Raw genomic sequence first — 23,890 nt, 5'->3', positions numbered from 1 at the left:
GTGGTCACCCATCTCTATGCGCATCTTCATCTCTTTCTCCTCCAAGGCACTGAATAAATTTTGATCATTGGTCATGTGGAATGAGGCTCCACTTTCAAGATACCAGACACATCCCATCATTGATGACACCATGCATGTGATGAGGCTAAATTACATTTCAAACTGAGAGGCTAATGCCTCACATTCCAATCTTTCTAAGGATCCCTTCTTGGACTTATTTGATGGGAAATTAGTCACATAAAGTCCCATCTTATGACAATTAAAGCATCTTAATTTAGACATGTCACGCTTCTTCCCTCCATGAGAATAATTCAATTTGAAATGGGAATCCTTCCCCTTCCCTTTCGTTGAGTTACTTTCTAAGGCCAGATTTTCTTCATCATCATTCTTGAATGAAGAACCATCTCGTGTGCTCCTCCTGATCTTCTCCTGCATAAGATCTGACCACAGTCATTCCCAACCCAACAGTTTCTCCCTTCCATTCATAGAGTCCTGGTAGCTATTCCAACTCTTTGGAAGGCCAAGGAGAGTGAGGCTCACCATATCATCATCGGAAGTAGTTATTCCCACACTACCAAGCTCATCTCTATAGGTGGCGAGCTTGTTCAAATATGTGGAAATAGTGTCGGTCTTCTCCATCTTGATTCTTTGAATCTTCTCCTTGAGCGCCAATTTCCTCTAGTCGCTATTGTTCTGGTAGAGGTCCTTCAATGTCTTCCACTTTGAAAATGGAGTATCCCTCCCATGGAGACTTGAGACAGTATGGCCTCAAACTCCCTGAAGGATGATCTGTCTTGCCTTCGCTACACACTTCTTCCACTTAGCCAAATCTTGTGCATTAGTTGAAGCTGGCTCTGGTATTTCTTGATCAATGAATTCCTTCAAGCCATTATCTCTTAAGACAGCCTCCATTCTATATTTCCATGCTATGTAGTTCGAACTACCTTCCAAGGCATACTCGAATCTCAAGCTATAGAATGCCATTGGCCAACCTTGAAGTATGATATGTATTTGATTTGCACTCGCAACCCCAAACTTCAAACTTTGAATTCTCTTCTTAGTATATTGTTCACAACTCCGATACCATGTACAAAATCTATGTAGGTTAATCCGATAATGCAATATAAATCAAAGCAGAATATTATAACCTACTTCTACTATCAATTTTCGGAAGCTTAAATATCGAGCTAAACAATATAACTAGAAGAAGAAGAATCAGCAACACAATACACATGAAAATACTTTGGGGAAAGCCTCAACTAGAAACCCCACACTATTGTATTATCATACATGTTGGAAATACATATGAATTATACAAAGCCTTAGCTCTCACAGCTAGCCATCTCTTAGTACAATCCTCACAGTTGTTCACAGGAAATATTGGCTTCTCTCTACCCTTCCCCTCTACCCTCCAAGCTCCTATTTCCTTGTGTTGTTCCTTCTGGATGATTATCCTATTACCAAGTGGAAAAATTCCTTCAAAACTACGCAATCCTCAAGGATAAATCCTTGACTGCATGCATGTTTTTTCTCCATGAGAAAACACATGCAAGTGATAGTACATTGTCCTTGAATATTTATCTCATCTAGATCTTTCTCAGAATAGACATGATTGAGTTTATGATGAGGGAATCTTCAATAAACTGGAGTAGCACTAGTTGAGTGCATTAATGCATCAACTGACTCTTAACTCACTATTAGTTCCTCAAACAGTTTGGAACTAATTTAATTGGACTTAACTCAATAAATTGAGTTAAATAATTACAACTCAAATGTAACACAATATTATCTCCTTAATTTAAGGGATAACTCTTGCATGACTTCAGAAAGACTTCTAACTTGAATTTCTCCACCTAATTAATTTAAAATAAATTAACTAATTATTTCCAAGTAGCTGTTAAGACTAAATTCGATTTTAATTCACAATTTAATTCAAGGAAAAATTAAATTGGAATAATCTTGTTGCTATATTTCAACATTTGCATCTTCCCATGTGTTGGAAATCCTTATATGGACACTCTAGAATCTCATATTCACATTGCAATTTTTCCGTCGTCAGAAAAGTTCTAAGAAAATAGTTGATTTTAAATCAACAATATCTCCCACATTTGAAATCTAATTCGACCCTTTTTTTTGAAATTGGGTGAATTTTTAAGAGGAGCTCAGATCTACGATACTTTTTCTGAAATTCTCCACAAAAAACTTGAAAAATGATAGGATTCATCATCCACTAGTTGTTGTCAGAAAAAAAATTCTACAACATAGCTGATTTTAAATCACCAATATCTCCCTCATCGAGACTCTAATTTGACTGATTTTTTGTTTTGAATTTTTCTATTTTTTTCTCAAGGAATCCAAATCTGTTATTTGTTTTCGCAAATATTGGACCAAATGTTTCATATCTGATCTGCAAATTAGCCACCCAAAAAGTAATTCCTGCAAAAAAATAAAAAAATAAAAATTATTCCTGCTCGAGCCAAGAAAGTTCTCTGTGGAGGTTGCAGCGCATGCCTGAAGTTTGTGGAATATTTCTGCAAAAAATTGAAACTAAAATATGCATGAAACCCTCATTCCCATGGAATCATAACCTAATCTAATACCACTAATCCAAATCTCGTGGGGGAGGCCCTCAAGGTCTAAAAGATTGAAATGGATTTTGGGGGAGAGGCCCCGAGATCTGAAAAATTGAAATGCCAGAAGAAAAAGAGTAGAATGCCCAATAAAAAAAACCACAAGGATTTTTTTTATTAAAATAGATAATAATTGTAAGGACTACATTGTGGTGGACAATCTATCCTTTTACAAAATGCGACTTGTTACTTATAGTATTTTTCAGATACAATACCACAAGCCAATTCCATGGGTGAATGAATACCATTGGTGGATGTCACAATACCACGTGTCAATTCCATGGGTGGATGTCACAATACCATGGGTCAATTCCATGGGTGAATGAATACCATGGGTGGATGTCACAATACCCCGGGTCATCAATTCCATGGGTGAATGAATACCGTGGGTGGATGTCACAATACCATGGGTGAATGAATACCATGGGTGGATGTCACTGACAATACCATGCGTGGATAAATAACATTAGTGGATGCCACTTATAATACCATGGGTAAATTCCATGGGTGGATGAATAACATGGGTTGATGCCATTTTGCATTTGGATCAATGGTCCACCTATCTGCAATAGTTCCATTTGAACATTAAGTATAAGAAGTGAAGCACCAATAACGTCGATGATTGCCTCAGCTGACCACCATTCATGGCACTAATCACTGTGCCCGACTCCTTTGGGCACAAGACATCGAGCTGGCCGCACCTTTACAAGAGTGATCCATAATTCAACAACATATACTAGACACTCCTGGAAGGGAAGCAAGTTCTAAATTTTCAGCTTAAGGATGTACAATTATGCCACTTGGGACACATTTCTGTTCCTTCAAGTGAGCATGCCAAGATGATTTGGTAGGTGCACAACAGTTGATTGGCTGGACATTTCGTAGTAGAGAAAGCAATGGCAGTATTGCAGAAGTATTTTTATTGGTCGAAAATTCGTCACGATGTTGGGAAGTACATTAGATCCTGCACCGCATGCACCATTTCCAAACCAACCATCAAGAAGCAAGGTCTATATACCCATCTACCTATCGTATTCGGCCTTGGGAATATTTCTCCATGGGTTATATGTTGGGCCTTCCTTCTACTAAGCATGACAATGATTATGTTTTTGTGGCCATCGACATATTGTTTAAGATGACCATCATGGTAGCCTATAGGAAGAGTATCATAACAGAGGCCACTGCTAAACTCTTCTTTGAGAGAGTGTGAGTCCACTTTGGGATCCCATAGTCCATTATCTCATATCAAGATAGTAGATTCTTGAGTGCATTTTGGTCAAGTCCCTAGTATATGCTCGATATAAAGCTTACTAAGTCCACAGATTTCCATCCCCAAACTGATGGCCAAATGGAGGCTTTCAAAAGTATGATCATACACATTATGCTCATGTACAACTCAAAGAATCCACACACATGTGATGAAAGTATCCCCTATGTCCAACACAACTACAACATAGCTCTCCACAACTCAACAGGCCACAGCCCCTTTCAGGTAGGGCTAGGATTTCAGCCATTATGCCCCATTGATGTGACCATACCATTTGCATCCACTCAGACAGATTCGACTCACGTGCAGTCTGAAGCTGAAAGGGATAACAACTTCATTGAGAAAATTCAACACATTCACCAACAAGTCCACGATATATTGGACAAAGCTAATGGTAAGTACAAGCAATGCCATCGTCAGCATCAATTGTCGCACAAGTTCCAGGTGGGAGACAAAATTTGGCTACATTTGTAGAAGGAGCGCCTTGTTGGACCCCACTGCAACCTTCACCCACTCTAATATGGGCCATACACAATCACCAAGGTCGTCAGTGACAATGCCTTCGAGCTCAACATCCCACCGTTCCTTGGTATACACCCAGTGTTCAATGTAGAATTCCTTCGGCCCTTTCCACCATTGTTGGACAAATCTGACATTGCTAAACAACTCTCAAACCCGACTACATGGAATAGGCCACAACTGATCAAATCATGGACACACAGATCAAGAACACTCGACAACAAAGGATACATATATATCTTGTTGTTAAAGTAGGTGAACTCCTTCACCAAGGAAAATGGCTAATCAAGGACCAAGTTTAGCAAAAGTTTCCTCATCTCATGAACTCAACACAATGGGGACCATCACTTCCTAAGGGGGGAGTGTTATAGACATTTTTGTGACTTACAACATGAAGCATGAAATGTCCATAATCTAAGGGATCCAAAGTCCCTAAACATGTTGTTCCTACCCCTAGAGGAACCAGGTTAGCAAACCACATCACTGAATAAAAGTTCTCCACCTGAAAACACTCAGAAACAAGGCAATTCTGGATCATGTCAACTGCTCCACTGAGCATCTACGCTGAATGTCAAGTGCTCCACTGTCTACCTGCGTTGAATGTCAACTGCAAAGAAGGCTACCTACGCTGGGCGAGTTTGGACATGTGGCACAGTCATTCCTCAAGGTGTCAATGCCCAGGAAGCTTCCAAAATGACACTTGGATCAGGGAATTCGACTGGTGATGAGTAAGAGGTTCTAGATCTCCAAGTGGAAGCAAGAACCTCCAAATGGACTCAAGAACTGAAGAATAACTGAAGTGAGAGAGGACACTAGTCAGCTTCATGCCAAGCTCAAGCTGACTCATCCTTTCTCCAAAAATCCTATATATAGATCTCTCTCATGAGGTCTAGGGAGGCTGGAATCTTGTGAATGTAAGGAAGTGCTGTTGGTTTGAATTTAGAACTATTGGGTGATTTTCTTTGAAGGAGGTGAAGAGGAGATTTCTTTCTACTGGGAAGGTGATGCTGGATTGGGCCTCTTATGGTTGTATCACTTCCTGAACTTTACTTCTTCCATTAATAAAGCATTTGAGGTTCTTATATATGCATGTGTCTCAATGATGTATTTTTATACTTGTGTATTTGATTTATTCTAATCCTTGAATCAATTATGAATGTATGCTTCTTGTAGTTTCCCTCTCTTGCCATTTTGCAGGATCTTGGTGTAGCTGGGCCAGTGAAAGAGCAAGGAGCTGGGAGCAAGCAGCAAGGAGAGAAGATTGGATCAACCATTAGCGAAAGACATCGGTTAGTGGATCTCTTTCTCCCCTATTTTACTTTCATAAAGAAGAAATCTTAGATAGCTTTGCTTTGATTGTTGTTGAGGTACTATCACCCTTAGAGTGGGATAGGGTCATTCTGTATTGGATACTTTTCCCAACAACAAATTGACAACTCCACTGGGGATCATATCTTGTTGGTTGTTTGTGTTTTTGCTATTCATTTCCTAAACACAGGGAGTACCGAATCGAACTGCATTTGGATCTTTCAAATGCAAAGTAGAGGGCAGCTACTCTAGCTCAGTTTCTGGGCATGTTTATGATTTGAAGAGTTGATCCACAAGGACTCTGAACAACTCTTAGTGATGGCTTTTCATCCTCCTAATCATCCTTCAGTGTGTACTTGATTGGTAGCTTTGATTTGGCCAAAAACTGTTGATTTTTGAGCAATCTGTAACCCGGAAACCAAGAGAAACGAGAGTTTCTCTCTTCATTGCAGGCACTGTGAAGGCAGTCTGCATTTCATTGCAGGTCCCGAAGGGGCTACCTGCGCTGAACCAGTTTTGCCTTGTGCAATTGGGGTTCTCTGCTTTCTATTGCCCTGTTTTCATCCTTGTTTTTGTAGCCTGTTATCAGTCAATGTACCTATCTGAAACCACCTTTCTTTGCCACTATTCCGCCTCGGTTGTATAAAGAAACTGTATTTTTTCTCTGTGTATTTCTTATATCATTTGCAGTTTCCCATAACGAAAGTGAACTAGTCTTGCTGTGGCCTCTTAGATCTAGACATGTGATAAGTGTCGTTTTGATCTTCAGAGTTAGTTTGTTTGCTGTTCATAGCTGATTGAGCTTTTTCTTTCGTCATATGGTTTGAATTTATGTATTTCTAGTGTTGAAACAAGTAAACCTTAAGGTGTCTTTTGGTTTTGGACAAAAGCTTGTTTGCTTTCACTTGAAATTGAATTCAAAGTTATACAACAGCTTTCTTTTTTGTAGTACATCAACATTAAGAAAGAGAAAAGAAATACCTGCATTGTGCATGTGCATTTTGACAGCTTGTATGTTGATTTAGGGAAAAGTGCATTAGTGTGTGCTCTATGATCTGTGTGAAAAGATGATGTCTTTCTTTTCCCTCAGTAGTTAAGATTTTCAAAGTTGAAAGATTGAAAAGCTTGCTTATCATCTTAGACTGCATTTAGGAGTTGTACCATACATCTCGTGGCAATCCATAAAGGCAAACTACTAAACAAGATCAACTTAAAATAAATTGAATTTACATAACAACGCATTGAAACATAACACAAACACATAGAGGTCTAAGGTAGAGACGTGTTCCGGCGTCGTTAAACATAGTGTCTGTCGATCTCGAAGAAGGTGGGTGATTCCTCCTGAGAGTTGGTGGCACTAATATGGACTTGTGCTCCCACGTACCGTCGCGTATATATTGGGAGACCCCTATAGGAACAAAGCCTTTATCCATAGGAAGCCGTGTCGACCGCCCTACTGATCGCAATGCAGTTAACACAGCATTCACGAAGATCGACCACCCGTACCGTAAAACGTATTCTGTGGTTTTGCAAAAGGTTTGGCACACCCTCTGCCTAGAACTCCAGAGTAGTTTCTTTTGGCCTTTTTCAAACTCTATAACTGAAAAAGTCCAACCGAGCATTTCTCACTTCGGGCTCGTTAAAACATCGAAGGAGACTAGAGTCATCTTTAGCTTTTTCTCGACTCTTAAAAAGTGAAAAAGCAAGTTGTGTCTAAAGCGTCGTTATAAAATTTATTTTAAACGGAACATAATCACCTCCTATTCCTGCATTGATCTGTAGGTTGAGAACATGGAACGCCCCAACCAAGGAATTCCCCATGATGGAAATCCTAATCCTTTCTCCTCTTGGGGAGAAGTTGGTGCGCCCCACATGGCCATATTGTCGCTTCCAGGACTGACAATTGGCCTGCCAATTTGGCTATTCTCAACCAATGTAGTTCAGAGCACCATGGTTCCTGAACAGTCGAGTCAACAGTTAGATCAGTCTAGAGCTACCCACCAGCCTTCTACTTCCTATAAATCTTCCTCCAATCCTTCATCTTCGCAAGGTAGAGCCGGCAAAAGCCAAGCTCCCATGGAGAAGAAGGAGAAGAAGAAGGAGCCTAAGGCGACTGGGGGCAAGCAAAAGACATCTGACAAAAATCCACACACAGCACAAACCGGGCCTAAATCGCCATGTGTCATATGTAGAGGAGACCACTTCCATAGAGATTGTCCCTGTATTCCCCGAATACTAAGGGACTGGTCCCCTCGTTTGCACAATTCGGGAGCATCAACCTCTGATAGCCATGTTGAATGCTTACCGTCAACCAGCGAAAGTGAAGGTTCAAGACAAAGAGGGGCAGAAAGATCCCCCTACAGACTGTGTGAAGGCGATCACGCCATCCACCGTTGTCCCTTCTTAGACGAAGCGAAGAGAGTTTTGGAAGATCGTCCGGTTTCACCGTTGAGACTTCCTCCTGGATACAAAAAACTCGTGCCAAGTCCTTCGTTGGTTGAGAATACAGCTGGCCCGCTCAAGTGGTCAGCTGAAGCGTCAGTCATTGAAAATGAACCTACTGAATCGAGACCGGACGAAAGTCCAAAGGTCGAAACGGCAGTTGACCCGGTTCTTCCTTCAGAAGTTTCATCGTCAAATGACACCGTCACTGAAGATTCATCTTCAAATGACACCCTCACCGAAGAGAATAAGGATGACACCATCCAGGTTCTTTTCATCAACACAGACTCTGATGAGCATCAGGGCAATGCGCCCATTCCTTTATCGCAGGAAGGAACATCGTCAGGGTCATATCCGGCCGTATATTCGGTCCCACCACCAAGCAACCTGGTTGTATCCTTTGATTAGAATCAACTAGGCAGACCCCGGTTGCCAGCCAGTATACCATTCAGAATCATAGTCCAAATATACATAATGGTAATGGCTGGCACTATCATTGATGAAGGGGCATCTGTGAGTATCCTTTCCTCTATTGCTTGGAAAGCATTGGGTTCCCCGGCGCTTTTGCCTGAGATAAGAAATCTCTCGGGTTTCGATAAAGGAACCAGTCGACCATTAGGGATCCTCCCCAATGTGCCTGTTACATTGAAAGGGAAGACCGTTCAAATGAACGTGATGGTCGTTCAAGGACCCTTGGATTATAACCTACTCCTTGGACGAGACTATATATATTGCATGGGAGCAATAGTCTCCTCACTCTTTAGAGTAATGTGTTTTCCACACGAAGGAAGAATGGTCAAGCTCGTAGACCAACTTTCATTTCCGGGATCACGCATCGCAAATAGTCACATACCAACCCTGAATGGTCTATTCAATCAAGAAATGTCTCCACCCCCAGTCCTCCTTCCCGATGAGTGCGAGTGATTCGGAAAGATGAGACTGGAACCCAGGGGGGCATGCATCCTGGTCTGCTTCGGGCAGAGAAAACCTTGGGTGTAAGGTAGAGTTTCCGCGGGAGAATATGACTAGTCCGTACCCCATCCGTGGATGGAAGAGGGGTTGTTCTGGAACATGATTCTTTTGTCAAAGTTACGTGTTTGACAAAGGTCATTCACCCTTGTCTATTTCGGTAGACATTGCCGAAGAAGTGTTTTGTTAGAAAAGTTAACGAGACAATCTTTGGGTAACCAGAAAGAGGTAAGCCTCCCTCAATAACACAAATGTTTTGTCTTTGAGTAGTGTTCTTCTCTTGTCGCAAGTAGCTGCTCTCTTGTCGCAAGTAGCTGTTCTCTTGCGATCTTGCAAAAATCTGTTGAAAGTTGAAATAACGAGAAGACAAGTATCGTTAACATTAGACTAGCAAGACGACAAGTAGCTGTGAACACCCAAAGAAAAGCAGAGGTGGGAGAGAGGAGGGGCAACCTTGAAATTGTATTTTATACCTGGGGGCATGCAAACCTTTTGGAGTGCAAGCTAAGAGCGGTTATTTATCTGTTTTTGGGATTAGCCGTTTCCGAACTTGCATAAAGAAAGGATATGGAGTAAAGCTTAGTGAAGATGAAACTCCTTAAAAAATAGAGATCTCACAGGGGACATTTCTTATCTTATGACTGGTATATTCGAGCAGTTTTAGCATAAAGTTCATGCTCGTTAAAAAATAAACGCAAGATCTGAGCAGTTTTAACGCGGTCTTCATGCTCGTTAAAAAATAAATATAAGTAGTGAGCAATGTTTCCTCCAGAGTTTAAGCTCATTTTTAAATAAAAAATGAACCTATCCCGGTAAATAACCACTGTGATCGTAAATTTATCAGCCATAAAAAGCCTTGGTCGTGTTTTGCACCTGCCACGTCCACTTTCAATTGGCCGATCGTTCACCTCCATATGATTGTTTACCCATTTTGAGGAACAGCTGCGAAGAGTGATTTCACCTAGCCATCCTTGTGACACTGCCGTGATTGGAAAATTCCAACCTGTACCTGGAATCAGTTGCTATCCCTGTTTATCACTCGTTCCTCAAAAGACGAGTCTTCTTTAAGCTCTTTTCATCTGACTCGTAAAATATGAAAAGTTTGCCGAGTTTTGGCCTTCCAGCTCGTTAAAGTGACCGGAAGAGCTATCCCTCCTCTAGATTTTAATCTTTTTGGACCTGAGGGATTATTGCACAAAAAGGTCGAGCGCTTGTTTTATTCGGCTCGTTAAAGTTATCGAAAACTCATCCCCTCTGTATTGTTTTATACTTTTTCGGACTTAAGGGATTAGATGACGAAAAAGGAATTTTGGAGTTAACTTTCTGTACCTTTTTCAGACTCTCTAAAAATGAAAAGGACTGAGTTTTCCTTGTCGTTAGACTCGTTAAAATGATTAAATAGCGACAAACTTGCCTTTAGACGAGAACGAGTTTCCCTATTGCTAGGCTCGTTAAAACATAGCGATGGGCTTGCCCGAAGGGCAGGTCATAGAACAAGCATATGTTATCCTCCTCAAGCTTGACAAAAATAAAGAGGTACTGGTCAGAAATGACTGGGGAAAAATTGGGAGAACCTCAAAGCTTTAATGGTAGCAAGTCGCTCTTGAACATGACACTTTTCCTCCGTACCACATTGGGTTGGGTTGTTTCATTCACCGGTATTATCACCATGGTCTCGCCAAACCATCCACATTTGGGGTAATGCTACCGATCCATCGCATCAGTGTCGTTATATGTTCAAGAGATGTTGTTCAGAAAGAGTCAACCGTGTCCCATCCACTGCCATACTTTATCCTTCATCCATCCATGATCGCCACCCTGAATCATATGTCACAGATTGTTTTCACCTCCACTAGAATCATTAGCTCCGTTCCGTGTCACTGATGTGGGATTCATTAAGGCCCTCCTTTGACGGATCGCTTCTTGTCGACTTCAGCTCATTATCCAAGAAGTTGATCTAGGAACAAACCCCCTCAGTACTTTGAAGCTTGCATGCCTCAATGGCAAGTTTCTCACTTCCGGCGACAGGTATACATCGATGACCTTCGACCAGAAGATTTTGCGTGGTGTTTGACGCCAAGTCCTATATTCACACCACGTGAATTGTACTGCAGTACCTTGAGGATCATTATCATTATCGGTGATTCCTCTCGCGCTTGTTAACGGTTTTACATCATTGACCGGTAATCAAGCGATGTCTTTCCATGTTCGACTTCAGCACAATTCTCACATGGATCGACTTGTACTTAGAGTGAAGATCGAACGAGTTTGAAGACCCCGGATCTAGTTTCATCCATCCGGGCTGCGATATATATTCAGGAAATAAAGACATTGACATGTGCAGCAGATGATCATCCTACTCAAAGGATGATAATTTCAGCAGAGAATTATCAGTCTACCATCAGACGATCGTCTGTCCTATGTACCAAAATGAATTTATAAAGCTGAGCATGGGAATGCCCGCCTCAGCTAAGATCATGAAAGCAGAATGAATCATAATGTATTGTATTGTATTTTATTACAGGTCACCTTTCAGCGATTGAATGAACTTCGTATCCTCCTGATAAAGCATTTCACCCGATAAACGACCTCATACTTTAGGGGGCAACTGTTATAGACATTTTTGTGCCTTACAGCATGAAGCATGAAATTTCCATAATCTAAGGGATCCAAAGTCCCTAAACATGTTGTTCCTACCCCTAGAGGAACAAGGTCAGCAAACCACAGCATTGAATAAAAGTTCTCCACCTGAAAACACTCAAAAACAAGGCAATTCTGGATCATGTCAACTGCTCCACTGAGAATCTGCGCTGAATGTCAAGTGCTCCACTGTCTACCTGCGTTGAATGTCAACTGCAAAGAAGGCTACCTGCGCTGGGTGAGTTTGGACATGTGGCACAGTCATTCCTCAAGGTGTCAATGCCCAGGAAGCTTCCAAAATGACACTTGGATCAGGGAATTCGACTGGTGATGAGTAAGAGGTTCTAGATCTCCAAGTGGAAGCAAGAACCTCCAAGTGGACTCAAGAACTGAAGTGAGAGAGGACACTAGTCAGCTTCATGCCAAGCTCAAGCTGACTCATCCTTTCTCCAAAAATCCTATATATAGATCTCTCTCATGAGGTCTAGGGAGGCTGGAATCTTGTGAATGTAAGGAAGTGCTGCTGGTTTGAATTTAGAACTATTGGGTGATTTTCTTTGAAGGAGGTGAAGAGGAGATTTCTTTCTGCTGGGAAGGTGATGCTGGATTGGGCCTCTTATGGTTGTATCACTTCCTGAACTTTACTTCTTCCATTAATAAAGCATTTGAGGTTCTTCTATATGCATGTGTCTCAATGATGTATTGTTATACTTGTGTATTTGATTTATTCTAATCCTTGAATCAATTATGAATGTATGCTTCTTGTAGTTTCCCTCTCTTGCCATTTTGCAGGATCCTTGTGTAGCTAGGCCAGTGAAAGAGCAAGGAGCTGGGAGAAAGGAGCAAGGAGAGAAGATTGGATCAACCATTAGCGAAAGACATCGGTTAGTGGATCTCTTTCTCCCCTATTTTACTTTCATAAAGAAGAAATCTTAGATAGCTTTGCTTTGATTGTTGTTGAGGTACTATCACCCTTAGAGTGGGATAGGGTCATTCCGTATTGGATACTTTTCCCAACAACAGGGAGGACTGATCTAGGTGGATATTGGTGGCCACCTGCCTATTCCACTTGGATCCTCACCATTATTTCTTTTAGTTTTTTTAGTTTCCTTAATTGTAGCACAATTTACTATTTTTGGCAGTTTTTCAGGTCTTGAACTTTTGTTGCTGTTTTCAGGCACTAAATGACATTTTTTTTGGCAAAATTCCTTTGATGATCGCTATGGAAATTGTGCCAGTAGTTGTATTCCTCGGAGAGATATTTCCAAAAAGGTATCATATGTGTAAAATGGAGATAATATGACCAAGTTATGACCCTGGGAAGTTGGATACCCAACTAACCCCAACGGGGCCCATAAGCTCTTGGTGTTACATCTCCTTGGTTATCGTTTTGGTTGTTTAGGGTTTTCTCATATTTTTCAATAATAAAAAGGCCCTTAAGCCTCATTGTAACTCAGTTCAGAGGCATGTAGCTGCCACATCTCTTCTCAGAGATAAGATACCATTGCCTGAGCTATCTTATTTCCATTTTGTTTGTAAGCATAGTTCAATATTTTTCCATTAATGAAATGAAGTGTTTTTCTACTGCATCTTTGTGTTTATGATTATATCTGTAAGTTTGAGCATTCCTGTTTAAGTTCGGATTATAATTGGTTGAACAATGAGGCTGCACCTCATTGTTAGACCTTCTACTAGTTCCTCCAATAGTTGGAACTAGTTTAACTGACATTACTCAATTTAACTAAATTAAATTATTACAACTCAAATTAAACCCACCCTAGGGTACCAAAATTTAGGAACCACTCTACATGGCTCCAATTATGCCCTCAACTCCAATTAACTAATTCAACTAAGTGAAATTAACTTAGTTAACTTATTCTTGTTGTCTTGTGATGTGGAATTACAATTTTCTCCTTATTTAGTTCAAGGAAAAATGAAATCAGGATTTTCTTGTTGCCATTTTCAACTATTTAATAATGTACAATTAATTAAAGAAATGTTTTAAAAATTTATTTTATGTTTTGTTTATTTATTCATTTATTATTATTATGATCTTTTTTTTAAATACACACATTATATAACGATATAAGTTAATAGATACATTTACATGGTTTTATTAAAATGGGAAATATTGTGAAGACAATCTCAAACAGAATGAATTGAGGAATATAATCAATCAAGGAATCCAACAATAACGAAACTTTAATAATACTAAAAAGAGTATCAAAGTTCCATTCTTTAAGAGCGGTCAACCAACTACAAAGTGAAAAGCACCCAAAGCCAAATGTTTCAAAGGTTAACCACTAACAATCCAAGCATGATAGGAAGATATGGCCAAAACTTGCAAAAACGCAAGGTGTAATCACGAGGTTGAGGGGAAAACCATCAACCAAATTAGGTCTCAAATAATTTTATCAAAACATATAAAAACGCAGTGTTCTAAAGATATGAGAGTAAGTGGTATGCATCAAAGAGGATTGTTTCCATGACCCTTTACACTTTCAAATTCACATGTTATATAAGTCATAGCTCATTCATAATTCTTTTGCGATAACCCAAAGAAACATGATCATGGTATTCCAATTCTTTCAAATTCACATGTTATATAAGTCATAGATCATTCATAAATTGTTCCCAATAACCTAAGGAAACATGATCATGATATTCCAATTGAAAAAAAACATGATCGATGAAATCAAGCAACCAATAAAATAAAATATGTTAGATATTGTTGGACACCTAATCCTCTAAGGGTTGGTGTGGAATCTGAATAGTCTAATGAAGTTCAAGAGGCTTTGGAATACGAAATCAAGGGTCATATGAATGTACTATAAATGTATATCATTGTCAATAATAGAGTAACACTCATGTTTATCATTCAGATTATGTTCACATTCCATGCATGTCTGACATGGTAATAGAGCAAGTGAATTCTGACTTTGCTCCAATTTGAGCCACTTGTTTTGTGGCCTCCATCTAGGTATGCATGTTTTGGGTATACATGTTCTGAATTTGAGCCTTGCCATTATGATCGTAATTCTCTATCACTTTATTCTTTGCGCATTTAACACCCTTTGCTATTGTTCTAAGACTTTTCTACACTAATGCTCCCTCATCATGAATTAGACTGGTCCTAACAGTGCTATAATTCTGCCAATGCGGGCTTAGTTGTTATTGTATTTTGATTAATTTCTTGGCCAATAGACAGGATGCCTGGTGTTTGAATTCGATGCAATAACAATTGTTTAACCTGGTAGTTGAGAAGAAATGGTCCAAGGAGTGAGATTGAATACTTTCCTCTTTCCTACTCGCTTGCATCGTATTCTCTTCCTTATTATACAGAGATATTTGGGAGTCACCTTCGGGATTTTGCATGGATTAATAGGCTTCATATTCGATTTTGTTTCCTTCTTTTCCTTGTATCTAGACACAATATCATTTAGCAATGAATGTAGCTACCAGATCCATGATCACGACCCTTACATCTTTGGGCTTTCCTCACATCTGCGTAGCACAGTCGACGCCCTATGCAGTTGAGGGTGATTTAATGTTATCACATTAGTGTCCCATAGTAAATAACATTACCTCTGCAGTCCCCTCTCCATTCAGTTTTATTAATCTCTGTGACTATATACATTTGGATACATTTGAATGTGTTTTTGATTGGTGGCAAGTGTCAAGGGCGAGGCCTAAAGGAGAAATGCTACCACTCACACATAGGAGAGAGCACACAGTCTGTTGGAAAAGGATTGCATGGTCCACAGTCCACTATTTGGTCCATACCACTTTGAAGAGTTCCACAATCCACATACCCTACTACAAACGCATCGAATCCCCTCTACAATTGTGAATGTTGTGCCTCTCCCAATTCGTTACCACAGAGTTAATGTTCTCTCCATAATACGCTCGGTTCATATTAACGTTGTCCATTAGTTGCATTGTAGCCGAAGATTGCTGGAAGAAAAACACTAAGCAATATTTGAATGCTGGTCTTACCGTTTAGGTTTCAAGGGTTTTTTCTCCTCTTGACCTCAGTCATACACAAAATATTGGAAGGATGATAAAAGCTCATTTCCCACATTCATAGTTTATTATTGTTTCGACAAGGGAAGGCATGTTTAACAATGCCAATGCAATATTCCAAACAAAGTTCGTGGATGGAGTTTCTATTGTAACAAGAATGGTGCCGACAAAAAAAAAATAAGAAGAATTTAGAGGGAAGCTCTGAGTTGAGGCCATTGAAGGAGAATAAAGTGATAGAGATCAAAAAAGTTCTTATAAACTATTAATCAAGTCAAATCTCCACCTGCTTGAACAGAAGTTCAAGTGTTATTTCCAATGCATTGTTTCATTAGGGATATCATTGTGTGCATTACTAGTATGAAAGAAATGATTGAAGGTATTATTCCTTCTCGAAGGTCTATTGTAAAGATCTGAGAATTACATGCATTATGATATATGTATTTGGCAATATAGTTTGTCAGTTTTTATATGATATAGGAAAGTTCATTTGTTATTGAGAATAATCATATATCATATAGAAACTGGTTAGAAATATATCTTCATTCCTGCGGTTTGTTTGTCATAACATCAAGTACATATGTGTTGATGTTAACATCTTCTGTAGTTTCTAAGAAAGTTTGAATTCTTTGCTCACTTGGCTCTTGTCTGAAACATCGAGTTTATGATATGTGTTTGTTCACTTTGAAATAGAGGAAGGTGCAAACGTAGCCATTGAGAATGTTAATGGGATGATGTTAGAGGAAAGCAAGTATATGTGGGAAAGTTCATTAAAAGGAATGATAGGATTGGACCTTCTGCCGATCAAAAATTCACCAATTTGTATGTCAAGAATCTGGAAGATGATTGCATTTATGAATCTGGAATGAAAATATGTTTTGCAAGTAGGCTCTAGAATTGACAAATTTCATTTGCAAAGAAAGTAGAATATTGGCTCTTCTTTTGCACAGTGTGAGTAGTTTGAGAAGTAAGTGCATTGAAGCAGTGAGTCATTTGTTGTGTTGAAATTGGTACTAGGCTATCTACTACAGTGACTTGGTGATATTGGTATCCTGCTACTCATCTAATAGTTGCAGCTATTTATCATTTTATAGGTCAATTTGTAGCCGAATATAACATCACTTCTCTGATTATATTGGTTTGAAATGGATCGAATGGATGATATATTGAAACTACTGAATAATTTAATACATTCCACTGTTGATGAGATGGTTAAGATAAAAGAAACCTCTCTTTCCAATATTAAAATTTGTCTCCAAAATGCATAGGAGAATATTGAGTTTTTGCAGTTTCAGACAAAGCTATAACAAGAAGAGCTACAACATGGTAAGCATCATTCTATTCAAAACATTGAGATAAACTCCCATATTGTTGAAGTTCATTTAGATTTAGTACCTAATGAAGCAGCAGTTGTACATGCAGATGCAAAAATTTAGTCTGTACTTCCCAAGTCAGTCATCAGACCTTGGGAAGAGCTTGTCGACAACAAGCACAAAACTGGTGTTGGATATGACAAGGATGTGTCCTTTCATATTCCAGATTTCTCAAATCCCATTTAGTTTCAGAGTGTTGGATTCCTTCATGACAGTTCACCTTTATTTGTTCCAGATTCTACCCCTCTTCCACAACAACAATAACAGATTGTGAAATGCCAACACTGTTACCAAGTTGGTCGCATGAAAGATCATTTTTTTTTATCTTTGTCCATGTAAGCACTATCATAAAACTAGTAATTCTTCAAACAGATGATTCAAAAAAAAAACATCCCGCAAGAACAAAGATTCATCTTGGATGGATCACTTCTTGGTAATGGTTTTCAACAAACAAGAAGATATTTCGCTCATACAACATGATTTTTTCTTGAATATTGAAAAGTCTTGCAGTTGATATCTCTTCATCTTCTCACCTTGTAACTGGAAGGGGGGGAAATGATGGTCATCTACAAGCTTCAAAGCCACATCAAGTGAGCCTGAGCCACAACCTGCCATATTATATTTGAGTTGTAGCCAGAGACAAAGATACCCCTAAGCATGCCTTTAGTTGGTGATACCTTTTCAAAGAATTGGGGACACTTCCTCTAGTAGAAGACTTCAGCTTCTTTCTAGTTTTGGAAGAGTTCCAGGAATTGCATTAAGCATTCCAGAGTAGTTGGTAATCCTTAAACCATCACAGGTTGAGACCTCCCTTTTCAGGTTGAGGTTCTCCTTTTTATGCGGGTTGAGACCTCCCTTTCAAGGTTGAAGGTTTCCCTCTCCAAAACATCAGGATCACTTCATCTAGTAGAAGACCTCAGCTTCATGCTAGATTTGGAAGAGTTTCAGGAACTACACTAAGCATTACTATTGGTGGTCATCCTTAAACCACCTCCCTTATACCAACATTTCAGAGAGCACATTTAGCCTAGTGCTACTATGCATTTTTTGCACATTTTGTATTACAACTCTCTTCTTGTACTCATACATACCCCTTCGGATTAAGGGGGGGATGTTGGACACCTAATCCTCTAAGGGTTGGTGTGGAAATTGAATAGTCTAATGAAGTCCAACAGACCTTGGAATATGAAACCAAGGGTCATATGAATGCACTATAAATACATATCATTGTCAATAATAGAGTAACACTCATGTTTATCATTCAAATTTTGTTCACATTCCATGCATTTCTGACAAATACCTTGAAGTCCATAATCCCACCAATAAAAACCCATCCACAAATGGTTTTTTTTTCATGGTGAATATCTTTTGCATTGAGTAATTTAAATATTTTCTATTTTGCTCATTTTGAATATATATTTTTATTATTTTTTTAATTTTTTAATTTAAAAATTATATACTTGTGTTAAATTTATATAATTTAAATATTAGGAAATTGATATTTCATAAAAAATTATGCAATTGTTTTATTAGCAGGAGAAAATAAAATTGTGTGTATCATAGTTTTAATTTGGATAAGGTATGTAAAGAAGAATTTGAAAATAGAACTCATCAAGCATTGAAATGTTGAAAGTACATTAGTAATCCAAAGTCCAAAATAACATAATCAAAAACTCATAATGACCTTCATATGCTCTAAATGATATATTAGAAATGTCTTCTTTTATCATTTTGTTTTGATAATATCATGATCATATATGCAAGTTAGTGGAAAATGATTCAAATCCTCCCATTCGAGTTTAATTCATGTAGGTGACATGATCAATTTTAATATAATAGCTTTCAAGCTTGTTGAAAATAAGTATTCCATTGAGAAAAAAACAAGTGTATTACTCATTTAAAATATAAAAATATTTTCCATATTTTTCATCCAAAAAAATATTAAGATATATACGATAAACTTTCTTTATTTGTAACCACATCCCCTAGTAGATAGAAAGCACATTAACTAGATTAAATAATACTAAATTTTATCATTTATTGAATCACACTCTCAATCTAGTGTATGCCCGAGCATTCCTGATTTGATATTATTTTTCATAAAACTATATATGCCCAAGCATACATAGTACAATATTACTTTTCATAGATATCAAGTGCAAGTAGGATTACATGACATAACTGGTACATGGATTATAAGTTCCTTATTTAGGCAAATGACTATTAAACTATAACATGGCACGCATAAACAAATTAATTTCCCAAAATTATTACAGTGCATACAAATATTACAAATCTAGTGTAGGCCACAACATTCATGATATGAGATTATTTCTCATAAACCAATGTTCGACAGAGCATACATAATACAATATTACTTTTCATAGATATCAAGCAACGCATGTAGGATTGTTATTAGTGCTTCTTGGGCCTCCGAAAAATATTTTTTTACCCCATTCTGGTTGAGGGCTTGGAATGTATAGTGCCTTATAATAGTAGGGCTTGGATACAATCATTTCATAATCATTGAGATCAAACTCAGCCCATAGTCTGATAAAAAAGACTTGTATGCCCCTAGTATATATGGCGAAACCGAGGCCTTCTGAAGAAAAGTGGCCATTACTCATCTCTGTCTTAGTCATTGGGCCCCGAGGTTCTTGAGTCATGCCAAACTTCTCCTCCAGAATCCAGCTCAGTAGCGCCTCCAGAAAGAGCAAAGAACAATGAGGCCAACCAATAACCTATGTTCACCCATACTAGACCTGCACTGTTGAATATAACGCGAAATCTTAGAATAGCGTGAATTGGTTCACAAGACCTCAGGATAGGAAGTAGTTGTTATTTCCAAGGGTATGGTTCTAACAACCCTAAAACTATGTAAGCTATATAATGTCTGATTTACATTGAGAATGTAGAGCATTCTGTAGAGCCAGACTCTCTTGGTTCAGACTCTCTTTCGTAGAGCTGACCAGTGGGTGTTTCTTTTATTAATACAAACATTTCATTTTTAAAATGGTATCAGAGCTATAGGATGGAGGAACCTATACGCTGAGTGAAGAATTTTCCCAATGCACTCGAGTCAAAAGCAGTGCCTGGTTTAGGCATGGAATAATGCCGAAGTGCATGTATCAGCGCGAAATTCATGCCGATATCAGTAGTAAAATTACGTGATTTTTCCTTGTCTGACTTGGGGTGACTGAATGGTAGAATGACACCAATCCATCATGGTAAATCATGCTGACCATGCAGAACAACAAAAAAAATTGTGTTCATGATGGTTGCATGTTTTTGTTTGGGAATTGGTTATGGTAACAAGCTGCAGAATCAACCTACTCAGAGATCACTTGGAGCTAGGCTTCTCTGATCGTGGAGGTTTGTCATGGAGGAGACTTTCCATAGGAGGCTACTGCCTGGAAAAAGGCTGTGGACTGCCATGGAGATCACACAAGGGTGTGAGAAATCTGTAGCTGGGGCCATGGTAGAGGCCATGAAGGAAGCCACGGTGGTTTGCGTGTGCTCTGCGAGATCAAATAGAGTTGGAGACCATTTAGAGGAGGCCGCATAGTGGAGGCCTGAGACCTGCAAGAAGGTTTCATGGAGAAAGCCGAAAGGAGGCCAAGGTTGTTGCAGACTCATGGAGGAATATCCACATGGAGGAACATCCGTGTGGAGTGTGAGCAAGGTAGTGAGGATTTTCGTGGAGGCTGCAAAAACCAGTAGCATGGAGGAGCTTGCATTGACTGATATTCTATTTTTTTCATCACTGCTATGGATTGGCATGAATTGCAATAAGAGATCAGACTGAGAAGGAATCCATGAGTAGAACTAGGACTCACGGAGATCACAAACACTGCCTTTGATAAAGATCTGGGGTAGATCTAACATTTTTTTTCCTGTCGAGTTTTTATTTTTATTTTTTGAATCGTCAAGATGAATAATCAAATAATCGAAGCATACTTGAATGAGCATAATAAAATTGATGGCTCCAATTATGTGAATTGGAAATTCAAGATGCAAACTATGCTAGAAGCACAGAGTGCTTGGATGATTGCAAATGGGGATGATATGAAGCTAGCAACCAGATCAGCATTAATCCTAGATTAGGAGAAGAGAGAAGATAAAGTAAGGACACTGCTAAAGATGTCAGTGAAAGACTGCATCATACCACATATCAGAGAATGTAAATCAACAAGCGAAATATGGGGAATACTAAAGGATTTGTATGAGATCAAGAATAAAAATCATCTTCTGTTCCTCAAGAGCAAGATTTTATACCCGAAGATGGAGGAGAATGAAACATTTGTTGCCTTCATAGTGAGGATCAAAGATCTGAACAAAAAATTGGCAGACATTGGTGATACAGTTGCAGATATAGATTTAGTAACCATTACCATGAATGGTGTGACCGATGACTACAAAATGCTTATCACTTGGACAAACATGAGAGAGAAAATCCCAAAGTTTGAAGAACTGACTAGAATGTTAATGCAAGAAGAAGAAAGAAGATCGACTCTGAAGCCCCAGAGTGCAGATATTGCATTGATGGCAAAGGAAAACTTCTTCAAGTGAAAAGGAAATACGCAACAAAAAAAAGGAGGAAACTCACAGAAAAGACGAAATCAAACTCAAGTTATGCATCCGAATAGAAACAACTCTAAAATTAAATGTTTTTATTGTGGAAAGATTGGTCATATTGCTAAGGAGTGTAGGAAGAAGAAATATCAGGAACAATAGCAGAAGCAGAAATGACATGCAGGTCATCTTGCAAATATCAATCATGTGCAAAACTTTAGATTGTTTATGGTATACTTTGATGAGAATGTTGATGCAAACATCTAGTATGTAGAGTCGGGAGCATCCACACATATGACAGGGAACAAAAAATGGTTCGAAGATTTTAAGGAAATCAACGATGGAGCAAAAATTTACCTTGGTGATGATAGAATTAATCAGATCAAAGGGTGTGGAAAAATCTCTGTCATTTTACCTAATGGTACTGTAAGACATATTTATAATGTCATGTATGTGCCTGGTGTAACAAAGAACTTGATTTTTGTATTCATGATTATAGATCAAGATCTCAAAGTTGAATTTTTTAAATCTAACTGTTATATTAAAGATCTATTGGATGGTATGAAGACTATTGCTATAGGAATTCGAACAAGAGGTCTGTACAAATTGGATGTAAGACCAGCACTAGTTCTAGCCTTGACAATAGCAAGTTTGATTACAGAAGAGTTGTGGCATCAGAGATTTGATCATATCAACTACAATGATTTATTTTTACTTCATAAAAATTAAATGGTAGGAGATATTCGTATATTAAAACAAGTGTGTAATGATTGTGATGCCTATACATTAGGAATGGTGCATATAGAAGAATTACCTACTCAAGTAGAAAGGAAACAGAGGGACATACTTGAATTAGTGCACACAGATATTTGTGGACCCATGCAAACAAAGTCATTATGAGGTGCACTGTATTTTTTATTGTTTGTTGATGACTGCACAAAGTTTTCATGGGTATATTTTTTGAGTAAGAAAAGTCACACATTTGAATACTTTAGGCAGTTCAGAATTATGATTGAAAAGAAAAAAAGGAAGCATATAAAAATTCTTCGCTCCGATCAAGGGGGAGAATACAGGAAGGATGAACTTATCAAGTATTGTAAAGACCATGGGATATTACAACAATTCACAATACCCCATACTCTTCAGCAGAATGGAGTAACGGAAAGAAAGAACATAACATTGGTGGAATGTGCTAGGATCATGTTGAAAGGTAAGGATCTTTCTAATGGTTTTTGGGCTGAAGCATTGAATACTTCAATTTACTAGAAAAATAGGAGTTCTACAAAGAGTCTTGAGTTTAAAACTCCTTATGAAGCATTATATGGATTTAAGCCTGCAGTAAAACATTTAAGAGTGTTTGGGTCAAAAGAATTTTCCTACATTCCAAGGGAAGACAAAAAAAAACTAGATTCAAAAGCCATCAAATGTACCTTTGTAGGGTATTGTTCGCAATATAAAGTTTATGGATTATTTAATCCCTCTACTCACAAGATTTTTGTTAATAGAGATGTCATATTCCATGAGCAGGATCATAAAGAATCTGATAAGCACAATGAGGAATGGGATATTTTGTTCTTGGTGGAACAAAGCGAAGAAACATGAAACAACCAAGATCAGTAGACAAAGGTAGAAGAAGAGAATTCAGATGCAACAATCTAGCCGAGTCTAACAAAGGGAACCGAGATTGGGCTAGAAGCTACACCAACACTCAGAAGATCAGGGAGGCAGACTCAATTTCCTGCTAGATACAGGGAAAATGCTTTTATAACTAGTATGATAAATATTGTTGAACCTTCTAGTTATAAGGAAGCAAACGCATGTAGTAAATGGAAAACTGCTATGGAATAGGAATATGAATCTATAATCAGGAACAACACTTGGGAGTTGGTTCAACTTCCTAAAGGGAAACAAACCATAGGTTGTAAATGGTTGTATAAACCCAAGAATAATGCAGATGGAACCATAGATAAATTAAAAGCTAGATTGGTAGCAAAGGGGTATTCACAAAAAAAAGGCATTGACTATGAAGAAACCTTTGCCCCCGTAGCTAAACTAAATACTATCAGAATGTTGATTTCTTTAGCTACTAAGAAACATTGGATTATTCACCAACTAGATGTAAAATATACATTTTTAAATGGGGATTGAAA

The sequence above is a fragment of the Pinus tabuliformis genome, chromosome 9 (assembly GCF_031772625.1).
Source record: "Pinus tabuliformis cultivar Carrire ecotype Pingquan chromosome 9, CPIR1, whole genome shotgun sequence".
In the NCBI taxonomy this organism is placed as follows: Eukaryota; Viridiplantae; Streptophyta; class Pinopsida; order Pinales; family Pinaceae; genus Pinus; species Pinus tabuliformis.
This window is presented reverse-complemented; position numbering follows the sequence as displayed.